General features: G+C 38.5%; 1 protein-coding gene and 1 long non-coding RNA gene across 8 annotated transcripts in view; one reads left to right on the top strand and one right to left on the bottom strand.

Moving 5' to 3' along the window:
- The window catches only part of RBMS3 (RNA binding motif single stranded interacting protein 3), a 724151-nt gene that overhangs the window by 262476 nt on the left and 442310 nt on the right, over positions 1–19365 (bottom strand). The window lies entirely within an intron of this gene.
- LOC125965609 (uncharacterized) lies at positions 8137–17697 on the top strand. 2 transcript variants are annotated; one of them, XR_007479697.1, is made up of 6 exons: positions 8137–8233; positions 10421–10547; positions 10669–10743; positions 15570–15686; positions 16372–16574; positions 17549–17697. It is a non-coding gene; the product is annotated as an uncharacterized LOC125965609 (long non-coding RNA). The 2 variants fall into 2 exon arrangements; XR_007479698.1 differs by lacking the exon at positions 10669–10743.

Genomic DNA, 19365 nt, shown 5'->3' on the forward strand with positions numbered 1-19365 from the left:
AGAATTCATAGACTTCTTCTCACCTCTGTGTGTGAAGCCCAGTGTCCAGCCCAGGGGCATCTCTCTCCTGGGTTATTGTAACAGCCTCCTCATTGGTCTCCCTACTTCTACACTTGCCCAAATATAGAACCTTCTCAACTCAGCCCATCGGCAGATTGAGATATCCTTGCAAAGCTGTAAATATGGTCAGGTCATGGTCCTGCTCAAAATTGAAATGGTTTCCTATCTCACGGAGAATAAAAGCAAATCCCCATAGAATGACCTACAACTCCTCCCCACTCTCTTTCCTCTTCTTTGCTCTCTCTCTGCTCTGCTCACTCAGCTTCTTTGCTGTTCCTCAAACACCACAGGCATGATTCTGACTCAGGGCTTCTGCACTTGCTGCTCCTTCTGCTTAGAATCATCTTTTCCCAGAAAATCACATAGATTTCTTCCTCTACTCCTTCACATCTCTGTACAATATCACCTTCTCAGAGAGGCCACCCCTTACAACACTGTTTAGAATTGCACACACCTGCCTTTACTTCCCTCCCTTTTCATGACTTGTCTTCCTCCAGAACAACATGGTTCCCTCTCCCCCATGAAACTGCAGGTTTTGTAGAGCAGGATATTGTTTACCTTGTTCATTCATGTGGTTCCAGCTCCTAGAAGACATCCTAGCACACAGTAGGTGCTCAATAAATGTTTGTTGAAAGAAAGAGTAGATTTTTAGCAAAGTTTTGGAGCATTGGCTGGTTGTGCTGCTCTCAAGACAGCATACATACTTGGATGAAGCAAGGATCCTGTATATGAGCATGCATTAAGGTGGGGAGCATTTTCTTACTCATGCTGTGGCTAGCAGGGCTAAAGAGAATGTGAGGTGCAATAGCCAAGATATGGAAACAGCCTAAATGCCCATTGACAGATGAGTGGACAAAGAAGATGTGGCACATATGTACAATGGAATACTACTCAGCCATAAAAAAGGATGAAATAATGCCATTTGTAGCAACATGGATGGACCTAGACATGATCATACTGAGTGAAGTCAGAAAGAGAAAGACAAATATCATATAACTTATATGGCATCTAAAATATGACACAAATGAACTTATCTGTGAAACAGACTCACAGACACAGAGAACAGACTTGTGGTTGCCAAGGTGGGGGAGTGGGGGTGGGGGAGGGATGGATTGGGAGGTTGGGATTAGCAGATACAAATTATTATATATAGAATGGATAAACAACAAGGTCCTACTGTATAGCACAGGGAACTATATTCAATATCCTGTGATAAACCATAATGGAAAAGAATATAAAAAAAAACATATAAAACTGAATAACTTTGCTGTACACCAGAAACTAAGACAACATTGTAAATCAACTATACATCAGTAATAATAGAAAAAGAAAACAGTGACTCTTATTTACAAACCACCCAAAGATATATACATTTTTAACTCCTTTAATAGTTTTGCTACTGTTCACTTTTACATTGTAAATAACGTAGTTGCTTTGCTTTATTATTTTCCTTTTCTTCAGCTCCTGACTTGAGCCAGATATTTGTTCAATCACAAAAGACAAGCTAATCCTTATTTTAAACCCATCCAAACTTTACAAATGGTCCATCCTATTCATTAGATTAAGACCAAGGCAAGCCAAAAATTAGAGCCTGTGTATGGAGCCATGGGAAGAGGGTGATCTTTGGAGGAGAGAACTGGACTCTGGTCTGCCTTTTGCTACGAGTTCATTCTGAGATCCTGGGTTAGTCACTTGACCCCTCTTGGCTCTAGAGTTTCTGGTCTGTTTGAAATAGTTGGAGTAGGTGGTCTCTAAGGCCTCTTTCAGTTGCAAATACCATGACTGTATTCATCAGGCAACCTCATAGGCCAGGCTCCAAGTTCCTTTGAAGCCAGGAACATGACCCAGTTATTCACACTCAGGCTAGATCCACAGACCCAAAACAGAAACTCTCTTCCCAAACATACTCAGGACAGCCCAGAGATCCAGCAAACGTAGAGAAAATCATTTCCAGGAACAGTCTCAGGGGTGTATTCAACAAGGGGCCAAAATTACATGTCAAGATGGTAGGGGTAGCGGTCATGAATCCAATCCAACTCCAATAAATAGGAAGGATGACACTGAGATATGGACAAGGTTCTAATGAGAATTTGTTCTTTGCAGACCTGGCAGGAATCCGAGCTAATATGCTGAGGAGGATGACCCAATATTTGGGAACAGTTATGCAAAAGCTTAGGGCTTAAGGTTTCTAGGTCTTTGTGGATCTTATATCAATTGGGTTAAACACACGGAGGTCCAAAGTTTTGGGGAAAAAAGGGTGGACTATAAAGGGGAATATAATCACTTGTGTATCTCAGAATACAATCATTTGTGTACACAACATCATTTGTGTATCTTAGAACTTTATATAAAATATATGCAATAATCACTGCTATTTACAACAATTAAAAGTTTTAGGCCATGTTAATAGGCAAATGCATGGCTCAAATCCTATTATTTGCATAGTACTTTATAGTGACTCATGCATTTAAAAAAAATAACACATTTCCTTGTTTATAAAGCAAAGATGGGGAAAATATTTTCCTTAGAAGTAAATCCCTTCTATTTCAAAATGTGCTCAGGTTAAGAATGTGAACAGCTCATGGATGAATTCATCAGAGCAAATTATAATCAACTGGCTTCTAGAACTCATATTGCTTGCCTCTTTTCCAATAAGGAAATGACATCAGGAAAGTGGGCACAATACCTATTTTCTTTACTGTTCTATATTCAGTGCCTGGCACAGAGTCTAACACACAGTAGGTGTTCCAATATTTTTGGGTGATGAACTAGTGTTCCTTGGCATATATTAGAATGGTTACATAAGTAACTGTTTATACTGAAAAGGAGAAATTAAGGCATTCCCATAAAGCATAGCATTAACTCATGCCAAGAAATAAAAACCAAGCAACAGGCAGGCTGATACTTCTTAGAAGCCGCCAAAGAGAACAGTAACTCCTTAAACTCAGACTCAGAGGTTCTAGAAACAAAAGTGGTGACTTGCATGGTCTGACAGTTAAACTGGATGAAGAGAATTCACTGAAATGAGACAGGTGACGGTTTTCCATCCTTGAGCTAACACACTGTGTTTTTACTTGAAGCGGATCCTATTTCTTTTGAGAACACAGAGCTGACATCCACCACTGTTCAGTATTTTGGAAAAAGTATGGATGATAGAGTCAGGCTGTCTGACCCTGAACACTAAGTCTATTCCTTTCTAGCTCTGTGACCTTTGGTGACTTATTCAAACTTTCTGAGCCTTAGCATCTCATGGGGTTAATGTGAGCTTCCCAAGATTTCTGGAGAAACAAAGAGAAAATATATGTACATGCATGGGTATAGTGCCTGAACAGCAACATATGCAATGAAACTTAGCTCTTATTATCACAGAGATATCATTATTTACTGCTGACAGAGCAAAGAAAGAGAATATTTAGCTTCCCTTCAATTAAAAAAAAAGTCCATATAAATTTATATGGCCTGAGTCCTTTTTATTCACAAGTCTTAAAAGGCAAATAAATAAAAATTCCAATAGAAGATAAGTGAACTTTTAAAATCAAAATGGCTTAAAGGGTTGCTTTGTTAAAATTTTTCATACATGTAACAACCAAGTAAGGTCAGTTTCTCAAACAAATCATCTCCTTCCATTCTGTTTGCAATTGCTAAGGAAATTCTGAATGCAATCTGAAAAATGGCAACCTGCTTTCCCCTGCAAGTATCTTTCCACTATCCATTCACTCAACTGACCCCATTACCCCTCTACTGCCTTTTAGTATCCTTTGTGACTGATAAAATACCAAGAATGACTTTTATGCAAGGTAATGCTTCATCTTCATTACTATATTTGATTATAACTTCTTAGAGAAAGAATCAAATATAAATATAGTGTTTTCAATTGTCCACAGGCAGATTATTTAAAACTTCATTCTATAAGGTATTTGTATTCAAATGTAAGAAAAAGTAGTTAGGGAAAAACATAAATGATTCTGGATAATGCATTGTTTTCGTTTATCTTGGCCACCGCTGCCCTCCACTATAGATAACTGAATTGGCAGCATCACTGAGTCCTGATAATGAAGGCAGTAATTCTTCAAAATCTTAAATCAAAAGGGTGGAAGTTTTTTAAAAGGGAAAAATTCATAGGGCCATGCACATAACTCAAAAACTGTAAAAACTTCTCCATAGACTAAAACCAATATACGTCTCACGAAACGGAATAGAATCTTTTGATTTTCTCCAATTCCGTCAGGAGCTGATGCTTGATCCTAGATGTAAAGATAAAGGCTTGAGACCTTCTTTCCATAAATTCACATCACATTTCTATCCTCTTAGTATTAGCTGTGAAGTTGCTTGTATTGCTAACAGGACCCATCACACATAAAACAGGGTTACAAACCTACAAAGTCACTTATAATTGTAATTGCACATCATGCAGTAAAGCATCTGCAGTGTGTCTGGTTGTCTGTTGACTGCAGCTTGGGCTCCCTGGGAAGTTGACCCTCAGATGGAGTTTTAGAGCATCCTGTGTATTAAGGACAGACTTTGGAATAGTCTCCTCTGCAAAGGAGTGGACAGAGGGGGAAGTTGAGCCATGATGCAGGCTTGACCTTGGCTGGTCCCAGAGCTAGAATGGCCCTTAGTTGTTCTGATTTGGGCCTAGATGACCAGGCACTCATACCAGCACATGGGTCAGTCCTTGGATGTGGCCTTCCCAAGAAAGGCAAAACCTTGGACCCAGTGGTCCTGTGCAGCTGGAACCATTCCTGTCAACCCTGTTGTCTGTCCACAGCCCTCCCAGTAGTTGGGGCAACAAGTTCTTCATTGAAGGGGCATTCGGGTGGCATGTCACAATGTCACCACACCCTTCAGTGCTTCCAAGGTTAGTTAGTTCCCTAATTATGATTCCTGATAGATCTAGAAAAAATGGGGTGGGGATGCCGCCCATAGTCTCTGCTTCCCATCAGAGATGACTGGCTTGGATCCATCCATCCCACCACTGACAGAACACTGGCCACTGCTAGAATCATCCCCATCTCCTGAGACTTCTCTTGACAGCCCAGTGGGAGTATCAAATCCAGATAATGACAATGAAGAAGAAATTAAATTTGCACAGCTTTTAATATGTAAACAAGGAAAATTATTCCTTTCCCACAAGATCTAATTTCAACTCTATAGGGATTACACTGTTTATGATTCCATTTTTTCTCTGAAAGAACATTTACTGCAGTCAAAACTGGGATTAAATTCTTAATATTTTTGTATACATTTAGAGCCAGAAATAGCCATGCCTCTAAAGTGGTGGCTACTTTATCTCTTGAGACTTAGGTCAGTGACTATTTAGTAACGTAATCAGCAGGCTTCAAAACTTTCCATCTGCAATGAAATAATTCCATTGGCAGCAACATGGATGGACCTAGAGATGATCATACTAAGCGAAGTAAGTCGGACAGAGACAAATACCATGTGATATTAGTTATATGTGGAATCTAAAATATGATACAAATGAACCTATCTAGGAAACAGAAACAGACTCATAGACATAGAGAACAGACTTGTGGTTGCCAAGGGGGAGGGGGCTGAGGGAGGGAAGGACTGGGAGGCTGGGGTTAGCAGATGCAAACTAGTATATAGAGAATGGGTGAACAACAAGGTCCTACTGTATAGCACAGGGAACTATATCTAATACCCTGTGACTAAACCATAATGGAAAAGAATATGAAAAAGAATAGATATATTTATAACTGAGTCACTTTGCTGTACGGCAGAAATTAACACAACGTTGTAAATCAGCTATACTTAAAATAAAAACAAAGCCAAACAAAAAAACCTTTCTATCTGCTATTAAAATGGAGAGTAGTGATAATCAGTAAGTTCATCTTCAGTCCATCCTCTTGCTTCTTGACTTCTAAAGGAAGGTTGCTTTGGAATCTGACTTCTTTGGATAAACTACCCTCTAAGGGTGTCGAGTGTTAAAGAATGCAAAACAAAAGCAGCTCACAGGGCTGTCAGTCAGTAGGAGCTTTGCTCTGCTCTTTACTGCAAAAGGCTGATGCTCTCTCAATGGAAGGAGCCATCAGCCCCCGTCAAGCCTGCCACCAGGAGCATTTGACACTGTCATACTTGAGGGCCATCCCACAGGCTGGGCCCATCAGTAGAACTTAATAAAATAGATCACAATAAAAGTGTCAGCTGGAAGCATCCCAGCACATATCTGTAAGCTGTTCTGTATTTTGCAGGCTTTCTAAAATGAAAAACCTTGACCTGTCTTTTCTCAAATGCGCTTACTGGCTCCTGACAGCCTTTCCATTCCTATCCTCATTTGGCAAGAAATCCAGTAAGAAATTGTCCCATGGAGGAGAGAAATGGCAGGGGACCAAAAAAAAAAAGTGTCTGATTTCTGTAAACATGAATTGTGTCTAGTTTAGCCTTATTTGAGTTTGAAGGAATAGACAACAAAAAACCAAGGCGTACTCTTTGTGTGTGGGAAAAATAGAAAAAAACAGTCCGCTTTTTCTTGGGGGGGGCGGGTAGGGGAAGACTGATTTAGCAGCTTTTCTTGTTGGATGTTTCTTTTAGTTTTAGTGAAGACGGTGATTATTAACTCATTGCTATACTTATGAAAAAGCATTTTCACACTGAACTGAAAAAAACATTTAACGCTGTTTTCCAAAATAAACAGGTCCAGAAAAGATGGCTCTTTGATTAAAAAGTTATAGAAATGTCATTCATCCCTGATATTCCATCCAAATGCTCTAGCTCTAAGGATGAAGGTGTTTATTAACCCAATCAGCACAATCTACCCAGGCACAAAAGCAGACTCTTATTTCATACAACTTACTTAATTGCAATAATAATAATAATCTTGCAATAATAACCTTTAAAAGAGACTCTAAATAGGCATTTCCATAATTTGTTTAAAATATGCATGATAAAACTTTATGGTGATTTGGAGACAGAAACATTAATATAGAGAAATATTTTCCAGATGTAAAAAAACTAACCTTTTGAAAGACATTAACTTCAAGGCAGAGACAGCTCATGTAACATCCCCACCTTGGATTTTACAAGTACACAATGTTCCCTTCACTATTCATTTGCCATGGTAAAGAGATGCATCAGTGAACTCTCTGAGGCCTCACGTTTATGTCAAGAACAGATAAATAGCAAACCATCTCTGAAAAAGTCTGCATTTTCTTCCCTTCCTATCCAAGAAACTGGATATAACTCTGGGGACTTCAGCTCTCCTAATGCGATCTTCTGTTCTAAGGGTGATTTGGAAAAGCAGTCCTGGAAATGTCTTGCATGCAGAAGTTTCTGGGAGCCATACGTGAGCCACTGTGGTTTTCCTAAGACATCCCTCTCTCAGATCCAGAGCATCTAAATGATGGTGATTGAGGGTGTGATCATCCTTTCTGTTCATGGCTCCATCCCTGAAGATCTGTAAATGCTTCAAGATGTCACTGGTTGTTCTGCTTGGAGAATTTCTTGCGGGAGAGTGGTGGAGTGGGGTACATGTCTTCACACTGGATGAGTTCTGCCAAATCCTGAGCCTCAACTTCACTCAAAGGCATCCTTGGAGATGCTTTTGTAGACAGCTCCCCCATCACCCCCGTCCCACTGCTGCCTGTGCAGAACAATGGAGCCTACTCCGACCTGAACGTCTTCATTACATGTCACTCTTGCTAGATGTCATGACAATATCACAGCACCCTTGGCAGAACAGTGCAAATCAGGGTTATAGACGCTTCAATATTTTTAGAGATTTTACTAGAGGCGGGGGAACCACAAGTATCAATGCAGGAAAATACAATGCTGGGATTATGTTACAGAAGGCAAGCAATTATAAATGTTAGGACTAGAATGGTTCATGGAGAAGGATCTTCATGGCAATTTTAGGCATACAGTGGATTCACCACTGTTGATGACTTCTCTTCCTGACATCAAGTGGCAGAGTTCTCACAATCAACAGCATATGCTTCTTTTGTACCAGGGACCGATTATTCTGTCACAACAGACTGGAAGCCTTCAGCAGGTGACATCATGTCCTTGGAGCATCAGTGGCTCACAATTGCTAGAACCAGCCTGATGGGAATGAAGGCCACAAAGCTAAGGCAGGGCCCTTGCTGGCACACCTGCTGCTTCGTTGAAGGATCACTGAAAACTCAACCAGGAGCCCTCCCTCTCCTGTTTTCTGGTGGTAAACCTGAAATTACCACCATTCCTTATGCTAATAGCAACATCAACTGTGTGGTGTTACCATCACCCTTGTTCTCAAATCTAAGTAACAACACTAATTCCTGAATCTCAGTCTATCCTTCCCACAACCTTGTGACATATTTGTGCTATGATAATGCTTCTCTGTGAATTAAGGTTTGCATAGGGATTATAAATAAAAGGAAATGAATGGGAGGATGTGGAGTGATTCAACGTAGCAGATGGCTAAAGAAAACGCAAAGGGTAAAACAAACTATAATTATTCACAAGAAAAATAAACTCTGCTAAATTTTTACGTTAATGAAATTCCATTTTTTAAAGCTTATGTGCAATTTCTTATGCTTTCACTCTTTGTGCTTAAGTGCTACACTCTCTTCTCCTCTGGAGGAACTTCTCTGATTCTGGCTTCAAAGCAAATGTAGTGCTCCTACAACATGTGACTGCTTGTTACAAGAGTCAAGAAACAGGAGAAAGTGAACTTTATTTGTATAATGGGCTACTCTTAAAAACCGTACCCTGGTGGAATTAACATATACACACTACTATATATGAAACAGATAACCTACAAGGACCTACTATATAGCACAGGGAACTATACTTAATATTTTGGACTAACCAATAAGGGAAAAGAATCTGAAAAAAGAATACATACGTGTGTAACTTTGCTGTACACCTGAAACTAAAACAACACTGTAAATCAACTACACTTCATTAAAATAAATAAATAAATAAAATTCTAAAAAATGCCCTGATCCGAAGGAAAAATGGGGGGATTTACCCCATATAGTTTTTTGTCCTCATGAAAATTATTTTTTAAGCTTTATACAAGATACTAGATTTAAATAACCCACTGTGATTTAAATGATCACAGCTGCTAGGAAATCTCTCACCTCCTTACCCTTCAGCTGACTCAAAGGCAAGAGGACTGCCATTCACTCCGGATATGACTGAGGAAGCTGTATCTTTATTTGCTGAGTCGAACAGCCCCTAGTCGTAACCTACTGTCTAGTAGCAAACACATGAGACTTGACACCAGGAAACGTGTCTCCTTGGAAAACTGTGGGGTCACATTTTAATTAAACCAACAGTCATGTGACAAGAGTCTTGCTCACTTTCTTTTTTTTTACATCTTTATTGGAGTATAATTGCTTTACAATGGTGTGTTAGTTTCTGCTTTATAACAAAGTGAATCAGTTATACATATACATATATCCCCACATCTCTTCCCACTTGCATCTCCCTCCCTCCCACCCTCCCTATCCCACCCCTCTAGGTGGTCACAAAGCACCGAGCTGATCTCCCTGTGCTATGCGGCTGCTTCCCACTAGCTAGCTATTTTACATATGGTAGTGTACATATGTCCATGCCACTCTCTCACTTTGTCCCAGCTTACCCATCCCCCTCCCCGTGTCCTCAAGTCCATTCTCTATGTCTGCATCTTTATTCCTGTCCTGCCCCTATGTTATTCAAAACCTTTTTTTTTTTCTTAGATTCCATATATATGTGTTAGCATACGGTATTTGTTTTTCTCTTTCTGACTTACTTCACTCTGTATGACAGTCTCTAGGTCCATCCACCTCACTACAAATAACTCAATTTTGTTTCTTTTTATGACTGAGTAATATTCCATTGTATATATGTGCCACATGTTCTTTATACAATCATCTGTCGATGGACACTTAGGTTGCTTCCATGTCCTGGCTATTGTAAATAGAACTGCAATGAACACTGTGGTACATGAAGAGTCTTGCTAACTTTCTAAATTTAGAATTAGGACCTAGCCTTGCCAAGCAATGGTCAAAGCTAATAAATGCCAAGCTGGCCTCTTTTATGAAAAAGATATATTTCATCTTAACAGGTAAACTCTGCTAACTCTTGAGTAGAGATAAAGTATAGTGGCATATTTGTATATTCCTCTCAAAAATCTAAATTCTTCACTGAGATCTGTTTTTTAGTAATTATTTCATTCAGAAAGCTTGTAATCAGCACAGCAATTTGAAAAGTAATCTCAGCATTTTAAAATAATGACAATGCAACTCTAACTGCCAAGGAAGAAAAAAAAAGTACCAATCTTAAATTGGTTGGATACCCACTAGGTGCCAACCACTTTACATGTATTTTCTCACAATATTCCTGCAAAATAGGCATAATTATTGTCATTTTACAGATGAGGAAATGGGGACTTCAAGAGGATAAGTTACTTGCCCAAGCTGGCAGAAATGGGTTGCTTCTGTTGCTTTTGGCGACCTGTTTTTACCTTTTGAAAAATGGTGAGGTATTTAAAAGAAAATGTGGTAAGTGCCAAAATGCATCTGTATTTCTATACTGGGAACACTTAGTCAATAACTAGCTCTATATATGCCAATTCTTTCCGGGAGCATACACATGTATTTTATTTTATTTTAATGTTTAAAGGTTATACAGGTCTTTTGGGCTCTGACTGGGAATCTGGAATCTTGACTCTCAATCTTCTAAATGTATCCTAATGAGGTGAGTTTCTACCTACTTTAATATTGATTAACTTGCTAGACATGGAATGATGAAAAATAATACCTTGCTATAACATGGCACTACCTGGGTAGAACTTTAAGCCAACCATGTGTACACATATTCTGGGCATGGTAGAAATGTTAGCATACATGTACCTACCTACATGAACCAAGATATAAAGTTCCTACTCATAATACTTCCCAGGTGACAACCAGATGCCGCTCTTAAATAGCATTCATTAAGTATCTGATCTCTTCAGAATGTTTGCTATAGTCAATGTTTTTTATAATTTCACCAGCCTTTGTGTCAAGTCCCTTCTCCCCCACTGAATTAGAATAATATGTACACATATTAACCAACTTCAAGCAATAGAGCTATGCCTGCTTACTTCATCATAGTCTCCATGGAGGTGCGTACACCCAGTAGTGAAGTGAGTGAACCTTGGGACCAAACCACCTGGGTTCAGGTCATGCTTCTAGAACTGTGTAGTTCTACGGCTGCAGAAGTGTAATTCAACCACATTTTGATGCAGCGTACTTAACTGTAAGTGGGGATGATGATAGTAAACATATACACCTCAACAGGTTGTTTGGAGTGTTAAATAATACATTTAAAATGTCTCAAAATAGCGCTAGCACTGACATAAACACTCATAAATGTTAGTCATAAATGTTAGTCATTATTAAACTCTCCAGGGCTCTGAATCAGTCTTTTCATCCTTCACATGTGCTAATCAGGAATTCATTCTTCAAGGTGCAGTGAGTGGCTTTTGTTTAAGGTTTTTGTGTCTTTTGGTGGGGAGGAGGGGACAGGTTGACATTCCCTACCTAAAATTTTTTTAACAGTTCCCCATAGTCTTAAGAATTAAGTTCAAAGGTTTCAGCTGGCCCTGGCTTACCTCTACAACTTCTTCATCCTCCTCAACAACATGATGCCTCCATTCCCAGCACGTGAGTGCACACAGACACACACAGACACACACATTCATAATCTCCCCTGGTATCCGCAAGACCAGGTTACTTGAAGTTCCCAATTTGCCTTTTCCCCCTTCTTTCTCTTTTGAACCTTTAAACCTTCCTACAAGATATTCCCTCCTTCCAGGACCTCCTCTCCTTTTTCCCCCTTGGCTAATTATACCTTGTCTTCACTTTTCCTGGAAAAAAAAATCTACAATAGTGAATTATGATTCCCTCCTCTGTGCCTACTTATAACTTACTATGACATTTACCATCCATAAAGCTCTATAATTACCAAGTATCTCGCCTGTCTGACCTCCTAAACTCTAAGATCCTTTAGAACAGGTATATTTGCTATTCACAGTTGTATTCCTAGAACCAGGCAGCCAAATATTAGGATAATAAAAATCTGGGAACATGGGCCTTGCAAGAGATGTAGAAAACATGTATTCTGGGGAAATTCTGAAGCCTCATCAGATCTTGTCCCACCACCTGCCTCACTGGAAGGGCCTCAAACACAACACAGTTTGGGGTTAACTCAACAACACATGAACAGAATGAGAAAGCAGTCCTTACTATCCCTGCCTTCACAGGAAGAGGTTACCCCCTAGCTTATCACAGTAAAGAACCTCCATATTTTTATGTTGAACTATAACACATCTAAAATAGGCCTAAGGGCAGAAAAGGCAGACAAAAGTGTCTCTGGGGTTAAAGGTCTCAGAAGGAAGAAAGAACATCCAGAGGTCACACTGTCCAGTAGTATGACTTTATTTAGGATTTGGCTAAAATACCCTAAAATGAGTTTTTACCATGAAGGTATCTTAGAAACTCAGTAAATAAACTCACCTCTAATTAGACCTGCTAAGTCCAGCCCCCTTGTTCAGTCTTAGAGGAAGGAAAATAAATAAATTACTGGGCCATCATCATCCTTTATACAAGTGTTGTTTGAAATACTATTCAAGGGCCAACAGCATTGGTTCACCTGGGCATTTGTTAGGAATGTAGAATCTCAGGTTCTGTCCCAGATCTACTGAATTACAATCAGAGTTACAGTCTCCTGGACAGGTAGCATAGGTACCATGCACTGATGTTTAGAGTACAAATCAGAATCTTTCCTTAATTGTAACAGAGTAATATGTATCAGAAGGTGTCATGTGTCTACATATTATGGAAAAGTTGTTAAGGTAATTACAATATGATACTATGCAGACATTCAGATAATGTTTATGGAGAATTGTTTTTGACATAGGTAATACTTAAACCACAATGTTGACTGAAAAAAAGGCTACAGGAATCTATATATATCTTAGTCTCCTGTGCTCTTAGGGTTGTGGGTCTTTGAAAACAGAACAAAAGCTGGAACGATGAGGTTAATAGTAATTATCTCTGGGTGTTTTTAATACACAGTAATTTGGCTATAAATCTCCATTGGGGTATACACCTTAGGGAAAATAAAAAAGAACTGCAAACGTATTTTATACTTTCAATATCATAGCAAGACTTTATTGTTATTTTAAGGCTCATTTTACAAATGAGTAATAAGCTAATGGTCACCTTAAAAACAAAGATTTTTGATATAAAGAAAAGGAATACAGATATAAAATCAACGAGGCTAAAAAAAAGCCAATAATCCTGAATTTGAGTCGGAAGTGTATTTATAAAATCATAATATATTTTATCTTGGAAAAAAATCCTGTTTCTGTCCATTGAAAATGCCTAGAAATAAGGACCAAAACAAAAGCAATGAGCACTCTTAGTGCCTAGATTTTGGCTTTTAATGACCATTTCCCACTAAAAGGAGCCAGAGCTCCTTGAAAAATTAGCTGACTCCAGTGCTGGGATAGGAAAAGTGTAAAATGAGCTTGGATTATCTTGTCTTACCTGAAAGCAAAGAAACTGAGACTCCTAAGATTGTGTCAAAATGACTGCTATGCACTAAACTGTGCCCTAACCCCCATGTGATGGAATTTGGAAAAGAGGCCTTTGGGAGGTAACTAGGTTCAGATGAGGTCACGAGGGTGGAGCTCTTGTGTTTTTCTCTCCCCCTGCCACATGAGGACATAGTGTGAAAAGTGGTCATCAACAAGCCAGGAAGAGGGCTCTCACCAGAACCCAAGCATGCTGGCACCCAGATCTCAGACTCCAAGCCGCCAGAACTGTGAGAAGCAAATGTTGTGTAAGTCACCTAGGCTATACTATTTTGTTATGTCAGCCTGAGCCGACTAAGATGAAGACTCAGAAGCCAATTTGCAGAGGTTCTCGCTGATCTCTCAAGTGGGACAATTTAAGCATCATTAAGAAAATATAACTAGAATGGATAGAAACATAGTAAATTTAGTTATTTCTGTGAGTTCATAATGATCTTTAAAACAAAATAAAACAAAACATAACCAAAAGAACCTTTACTGGTCACCATTACAAAATGTTAGGGAAAGAAATTGTTATATTTGATTACAAAGAAAAAGAATTAAGCCTTTATCTTGCCTTTCCTATACAAATGATCTTGATCCTACAGAGTTACTGAATAGTGGAAACACGGCCTTTATACAAGCATCCCAGCTAATAAACAAGACAGGAATAACAGAACTGGAATATCACCATTTTGCCATTCCTAATGGATCAATGGAACTTGACAATAAACATCAGACTGTCACTTCACAAGAAATTTGGATAACCAGACATTACATCCCTCCTGACACCACTTATGAAGGAATCTTTCCAAACCACAAAGTCCACTTAACAATCCACAGGAAACACAGGGTCGGAGGAGCATATTAAATGTCACCACATGGATGCTACAGCAAAATCCAGCTTATAGCAAACTCTACAGGACAAATAACTTGGTTTCTTCTAAAAAAAATTCAGGGGGGAAAAAAGAGAGATGAGATGACCTACAAGTAAAACAAGATTTAAGAAATATTTCATCTAATCACATGTAGAGACATTCTTTGGAAGCTGATTCAAACAAACTGAAACTTTTAAGAGATGATCTGAATATTGAACATTTAATTGTTATTAATGGACTATTAGTTTAGGCTTTAATTTTGGCATTGGGGCTTTATATTTTAGAAATACATGCAGAAATATTTACAGATGTTATAATAAATTTCTAATTTGCTTCAAAATTACTTGGAAGGAACAGGAATGATTGGAATTATAAATGAAACTTGTTGGGTGATGGAGACCAAAGTCTTCATTATACTACACTCACTGCCTTTGAATGTTTGACATTTTTATAATAAAAATGGAAGACACATAAAAAACCAATAAAAAAGTGAAATGAGCAGACAACTTGTAGAATCAAAATGGCTAATTCACATATTTTAGAAGATTAATACCAGTATACAGAAAAGTATAAATTAAAACCAGAACTTATTTTTCACCTATAAGATTAATATAAATAAAAAAGGAGAAAGGTTTCAAAGCTAGGTTCTGTGTTACTTAATCTACTAGCCTAAGATACAAAAACAAAACAAAATCTCAGTTTTTTCTATGATACACGTGCTGTAGCAAGCTGCTTCTGAATGAAGACCTAAAGGCCTCATTGGGATGGAAATAACCAGTATCATGAATATGGTTCTGAGTGACTGTCCACTCCACCACAAATATGAGTCCTGAAATAGCCACCAAGTCCCTCTCCAGGCTCCCCTTTTTAAGTGTTACTTTACATAATTGGCCAGCTTTAACTCAAACTTGCTGAAAATGGGATATTTTTCTTTTTGTTGCTTCATGAGGAATGACTTGATTCTGAAAGCTTCTAAGATGATGTAATGAACAGAAATATGAACTAGCCATACTACGATATTGGAGACAGAGAGTGAGAGACAAAGAGAAATTTAAATAATGTTGAATCCTTAATCTTTCTCAAAGAGCTACCAGAGCACAGACAGCCCAGCCACAGATCCATGGGCCAATGGGATTCAAAGAATCAATCACAATCATTCTTGTGAACGATGGAGTTTTTTCATTGGCTGGTTGCATTTATAGGTATGTCAAGGTCATTTCATTATATTCTATCAGGCTACATCCCATTGTATAGCGTATCTTGAAAGTTCAACTCTTATAATCCCTAAGCCAAATACAGTAGCAACTGAAGACAGAAGTTTCATAATATTCTTTAATATGGTTATGTAATTCTATAAATTTTTCTTACAACAAAGATATATAATTACATTTAAACGGTCAAAACAATAATTAAGAGTAGGTTCTATATATTAAGCAAAATGTCCCCACCTTAATAAGCCTTAAGAACAGCATAGTCCATATGGAGTACTTCTAAAGTTCTTAATATGGTGAAAAAAATGAATGGGAAGACAGTAACAGTAAATGTTTGTACTCATTTTTCCTTAATGTTTCGGTAGACATACACAAATTCTCTTCCCACTCACATGAAATACTGTTCCATTTAAGCCCACATCTTGACCAACCATCCATAAAAACAGGCATATTTCAATGAATAAACAAAGAAGGAAAGAGTGTTGAGAAGTCAAGTTTTCTCTGAAAAACTGTAATTCTCCATTTGCCAATTTCATGACAATGCCCATTATATCCTGGCTATGGAATTTACATGAAAACAAAATCTAGTTTACAGCACTTTCAGACACAAACTGCTCCAGTTTTATTATTCCAATAAAAGCAACGGACTGTTGATTCTGTTTTTCTCTCTCACCAGGGATTACATTTTGCCAAGGCTGCATTTGCTGTGTATGTAGAATTCTGTGCATTACTCAGAACTTTCTGGACACTTATAACACTGAAGTCCTGTGGCTATAAATACAATCAGAGGTGTCTGAAGAAGGAACATTAATTTCACAGGAATGTGGACACAGCCACAAGCCTGTCACTTCAGGTAGCCCACAAAAAATGAAGCACCAGGTATGATGATTTCTGTGTTGCTTTTCTTCCGTAGTTTTTAGGACTGAGGTGCACATCGTATACGTCAGAGGAATAACAATTATCAGCAATATAACAAAAGGACAGAAACTGGCAGAATCTGCAAGTGAATGCACTACCAGGTGGATCAGGTAGTAGAGCAGTTATCTAAGTTTCTGTGTTAATAAGTTTCCTCCTTTGTGAAGCAGAATAATAGATGAAATAAACTGTACCCTGCCAGTTCATGGATAACATATTGATATGCAAAGTAGTTAGGAAGGGTAGAAAAGAGAATGAAAAGAAAGGGAACTTGTATGAAGCTCTGGTCATGTTCCCCCAAAGTTTCAGAGGGATCAAGCATGTGAAGTAAAACTGATAAAGATGATGGTGCAGTGGGTCCAGCAAGTGCTCAAGGATTGATGGTTTGGAAGAAATTGTCTAAAATTCCATAGGCATGTTATAGCTTTTCTTTATGCAAACTACATGTGTTTCTAAATCAAACTTCAATATAAACCTACTGTATCCTCAAAAATATATATTCAGGAAGGTTCTCATTAAAACCTTATACAAATAAGTAATTGAAACAGATGCTTTTGGTGCCCATTTATATGCCCTTGTTTTTCCCACCACAGGGCACACAGACCCTGCATATCTTTATATAAGGACTTCCCTGGCTGGCCAGAGCTACATTGTACCCCTTTGTAGCAATCTAGAAGAGCTGGAGAACTAACAAACCACTAGGTGTGACCCTTAATTGGTGACTCTCACGGGTTGGTGTATAAATACCCCAGTTCCCTCGCCCCTAAATGTGATGACAGTGGGACGTGTCATGGAGTTGCCCTAGTGGGATTAAGCTCCCATCACGCACAGTGGTGGCTAGCTTGATGAGGTATTCTTCCTTGTCACATTCCCCCACTCCATCTCTTATGTTTCCTTTACTTCCCAGATGAATACTTGTTTTTGAATCTTTATTTCAGGGTCTGCTTCTTGGGGAGCCCAAGCTAACAAAATAAAACCATCAACTCTCAAGTATTATTAATGAAATTGTTTTGTGAACACCTAACTTTCCATCTTCTCCCGGCTTCTGTTCAGAAAGGAGGAGCTGGCAGTCACCTGTGATGCAGTGTGGCTGATATAACAAAAGATCCCTCCTTCCACGCTCTGATACCATGTGTAACATGCTTCATAAGGGTCTTTCCACAATGAAAGCTTAATTGCTGAATAGTTTCAATGATTGCCATAAATTAGCTCACAAGAGCAGGTATCATCTATCTAGTACTTACCATGCTCCATTCTGTATACTAAGATAGTTTATTTTACTTATAAGACAGGAATTATTATAGTCCTATTTTAAAGATGAAAAAAAGTGAGAGCCTAACTCATGGGAAGCCACACAGCCAGTAAGGGGCAGAGCTGTGCCTAAAGGCAGGACTGCTTGAGTTGGATGCCTACAAGCTTCCATAATCAAGGATCACCATCAGTCACTATTGGGTCAAGATTCTAAGGGACTTGTTTAATGGAGAACAAGGAGAATTCTAAAAACACCAGTGCCTAGGGGATCTTTAGCTAAGGCAAATAGGAGGAAAGAAACACTGAAATCCTAGAGACTGGTCTTGGTTTAGGGGAAACACCACAGCGAGTGACCCCTGGACCCTACTGTTCGTCCCATGTCCATCTTGCTGCTCAATCTGATGAGCTCAATCAACAGAGAAATGGACAATAAATAAAAATCAAACTGGAAATCAGTAAAATTTTTGCTATGGGAACTGGCTTATATTTTGGGGTAAAATTAAGTTTGGGTTTGTTTGGGAAATTAAATTAAGCAAGAGCTGGCAATGTATACAAGCAGAGTTTGTTCTCTACTGTTGCCTACAAACAATTTCCTAATAATAAAAAGAAAATTAATCATCTGTCAGTAACAGCGAAGTTTCATAACTTCCTGGCATTACTCTGATATGACATTATTGTTAATTTTTCACATGAAATTGTTACCTGAAGGCTGAGAGTTTGCTTAAAATTTTGCACTGGGGAAAAAAAAGAGAAGGGAAGAAAGGGAATCCAGCAGAATAAAAACTCTGGAAGAGAAGGACTAACATTCAAGAGTCAAAATAATAATAAAGAGTAAGCTCTACACATGGAGTAAAATGCTCCCTACTTAATGGACATTAGGAATAGCATAGTTGACACAGGGTTCTAAGAAGTTAGATAAGAACATGCATTTATAGAATGCCTTCTATGTGTCCAGCCAATTGCCCACATTATTTTACTGAACCATTGTGGGAATCCACTAAAGTCGGTAGGACTAACCATCTTTTATAATAAAGAAAAGGCCACATATCTAAGTGCTAGAGCTGTGTTATTTTTGACTTCTACAAGTTTGTTTTATTTACTCTTTTTTACACTAAACTTTTGCACGGCTGGAGTAAGAATTCATTCCTCCTATACCATCCAGAATCCCAATATGAACAAAGTCTACTTTGGTACTAGTCATAGTAAAACTCAAAAAAGGAATTTTCTGTTTCCTTTGAGCAAAGGTACCGTTTCAAACAAACTGCCAAACTTGCTCTCGAAGTGAAGGGGTAAGTGAGCAGTGGCAAAAATCACCGTGGGCACAGAGAGGCTCCCAACCACTGAAAGGGCAGGGACAAACAGCAGGCGTGCGTAGGTCATGACAACCACACCAGGAAGTGCTACCCATATACTCTATGCGTCCAACGATTGTTACAAGAATATAAAGTCAACTGCTATGTTTTCTTTTTTTGTTTTTTGTATGCATCTTTTTCACTTTACTAGA

This window comes from Orcinus orca, chromosome 10, assembly GCF_937001465.1.
Source record: "Orcinus orca chromosome 10, mOrcOrc1.1, whole genome shotgun sequence".
NCBI lineage: Eukaryota > Metazoa > Chordata > Mammalia > Artiodactyla > Delphinidae > Orcinus > Orcinus orca.